Here is a 3,624-nt window from a genome sequence, read left to right as displayed (position 1 = left end):
CCCCCCGCACCCCCGGACCAGCGTCCCCCCATTCAAAATATGCTGATGCTGTCTGTCCCAGCCATGGGAAAGGTGGGGACAATTAGTGGTTAATGGATTAACTAAATTGTTTGCACCGCCCCTTAACAGACCGCCCCCCCCCGAACACTCCTCGTACCCATAGATAACATTAGCAAGTAGTGAAGGTGGCAGGGGGATTAAGTGTGTGTGTGGGGGGGCATTTATCAGGGCACTAATGGATTAACAACAGGCCTGTTCACAATGGAGGCAAGACAAGAATCGCAGCAGCCTACAGCTGGGGCAACTAAATGGGGACAAAAGCTGCCCCCCCCCAACCCCCCAACCCCTAAAAAAACAAACGTTGGGGTCCCCACAGCTTGTTCGAGTGTCAACGGAGAGAGAGAGAAAGGTAGGGGTGGGGGGCAAGCGCTGTTGACCCGAGCCTCTCTCTCTGGACAAACAGAAGCCACTGGACCCCAGGGCTCATGCTGTGTCTGAATTATGGAGGTGCGTTCTGCAGACGACCCCGACGATCTCATTAACCATGATTGTCACCAGCAATTAGCGCCCAGAAAATAGTGTGTGTGTGTGTGGGGGGTGCTTGTTTGTGTGTAAATGTGTGTGTGTGAGTGAAAGAGATAGAGAGAGAGGCAGAGACAGAGAGAGAGAGAGAGAGAGTGTGTGTGTGTGTGTGTGTGTGTGTGAGTGTGTTTGTTTGTGTGTGAATGTGTGTGTGTGAGAGAGTGAGGCAGAAAGAGAGAGAGTGTGTGTGTGTGTGTGTGTGTGTGTGTGTGTGTGTGTGTGTGTGTGTGTGTGTGTGTGTGTGTGTGTCAGTATTGGCTGGAAGGGTGATGGTGCTCTATCTGTGTCAACACATCTCAGCATGGGGGAGGAGAGACGAGGAGTCTTGTTCGTTTGTCAGTTTTGTGAGCTTCCATTTTATTCAAATGTCAACATGGGGAATACACCCTCAGTGGAGCTCCTACTAGGATCTTCTCTGCCCTGTGTCACAAAGAGGGTCCTTTATTTGGCATAGCAACCACCATATATACCTTAGCATCACCCTAGCAACCATCTTAATTACCCAAGCAACACCGTTTCACAAAGAGGGCAGCACGTAAACAAAAACAGATAACAATCGCTTTATTTGGCATAGCAACCACCATATATACCTTAGCATCACCCTAGCAACCATCTTAATTACCCAAGCAACACCGTTTCACAGAGAGGGCAGCATGTAAACAACGACAGCACATCCATTTGATCACCTGTTTTATTTCTTCATACAGCAACTGCTCTACAACAGTCATTACTTCAAAATGTCCGTGTCTTTCCACTTATTTATCATCTCTCTCTCCCCCTCTCTCTTTTTTTCCTCTCTGTTCATTTGTCTCAACTAGACGTCCACTTCCATCACATTCCTCTTTTTCCCATGTCCAGCTGTGAAACTCCTCTCATCTCTCTCTCTCTCTGTCTCTCTCTCTCTCTCTCTCTCTCTCTCTCTCTCTCTCTCTCTCTCTCTCTCTCTCTCTCTCTCTCTCTCTCATCCGCAACACTTAAGTCATCTCTCTCATCTCTCCTCACTCCTCGTCTGTAATTCTATTGGACCCTGACCGGTCCAGCCGCAGCCCATTGCCCCATCACCTGTTCCGAGGTGCGAGAGAACCTTCCGCAACACTTAAGTCATGAGCTGAAGACACGCCGCTGCTTCAGGCCTGGTCTGCACTCATCAACAGTGTCTGGTTTACCTCGGTCAGCGGGGATCCCCGAGGAACGGCTCTTACTCGGAGTCCAACACTGGCCCTTGTGTGGTGCAGATGCTTTGCACACACAGACACTCTCTCACACACACAAATGTGCAAATACAGAGAGAGAGAGAGAGAGAGAGAAGAGAGAGAGAGAGACAGATGGCTCATTTATACAGATACTATTTCATAGGCCCAAATCTCCAGTGTCAAAAACAGTGAGACTGTCAGTTTTGAAATTGTGCATCTTCATAACTGAGTAAGTGCAAACTCTTGATATAAAAATGATGGCAGATGAGATCATCTGGGTTATTATTGGGATGCAAACCTTTGCAACCTTCTCCCACCATGGAGACAGCGTCTTCCTGGGCCACATCAGGGCCACATCAGGGCCATATCACGGCAATACCACATCAGGGCAATACCGCATCAGGGCAATACCACATCAGGGCAACACCGCATCAGGGCCATATCAGGGCCATATCAGGGCCACATCACAGCAATACTACATCAGGTCCACATCAGGGCAATACCACATCAGGGCCACATCAGGGCAATATTACATCAGGGCCACATCAGGGCAATACCACATCAGGTCCACATCAGGGCAATATTACATCAGGGCCACATCAGGGCAATATTACATCAGGGCCACATCAGGGCAATATCAGGGCAATACCACATCAGGGCCACATCAGGGCAATATTACATCAGGGCCACATCAGGGCAATACCACATCAGGGCCACATCAGGGCCACATCAGGGCAATATTACATCAGGTCCACATCAGGGCAATACTACATCAGGGCCACATCAGGTCCACATCACGGCAATACCACATCAGGGCCACATCAGGGCCACATTAGCACATCAGGGACAGAGCTGCAGTGGAGTGGGCTGCCTCCGAGTCTCAGCTGTGTGTGTGTCTATGAGGACCAGATGGGGTTCTGGCCGAGGGTTCCCCGAATCGCTGTCTCTCCCCCCCCGGGGCCCGAGTTTGCTCTTCTGGCGCAGACACGCGTGGACCTGCGAGCCTGCTGGTGTCCACGGCAACGCACGAGAAAAACATATCGAGGTCGCAAGGGCGAGACATCCACCGCATGAACAGCCGGTTGATTTACTTTCTCTGTTCTGGGAGAGGTTTAGTGGATCTTCACGTCTGCATTTGATTAATCAATTTATAGCCATCATTAACATCTTTAAATCAAGCCCATAAATAATGGCCGTGTCTGGAGAGAGGCTTGGGGGAAATCCTGGAGCGTCATCAAAACGGGGTGATGCAATATGGAGGATGACACACACCAGTTCCAATCCGACTGCACTCTGTTTGTGTGCGTGCGTGTGTGTGTGTGTGTGTGTGTGTGTGTGTGTGTGTGTGTGTGTGTGTGTGTGTGTGTGTGTGTGTGTGTGTGTGTGTGTGTGTGTGTGCTGAACGCAGTCTCTCTACCCCTATAGCTTTTATACACTTACACAGATGGACATACAGATGTGTATTTACGGATACACATACGCAGGTGTGTACACACACTCACAGACACAGAACTACACTAGCATATACACAATCACACACATAGACAAGCCTACACACAAAAACATATACATATACCCATACAAACGAGCATCCATACAGTCAACAATGCACCTCCACAGAGACAAAGTCAAAGTGTGTGTGTGTGTGTGTGTGCACACACACACACACACACACACACAAACACACACACACACATAGGCCTAAATAAACACACACTCACATACACAAACATATCCAAATACACACAAAGGCATAATAGCTACCCCTTAGCTATGGATGGCTGGCTGTGAAGGACTGTTTAATTACACAGGAGCCAGCCACAGCCCCTGCCCCCACCCCCAAAACCTA

This window comes from Alosa alosa, chromosome 22, assembly GCF_017589495.1.
Source record: "Alosa alosa isolate M-15738 ecotype Scorff River chromosome 22, AALO_Geno_1.1, whole genome shotgun sequence".
In the NCBI taxonomy this organism is placed as follows: domain Eukaryota; kingdom Metazoa; phylum Chordata; class Actinopteri; order Clupeiformes; family Clupeidae; genus Alosa; species Alosa alosa.
The sequence above is the reverse complement of the archived record's forward strand: the minus strand, read 5'-3'. Positions refer to the sequence as shown.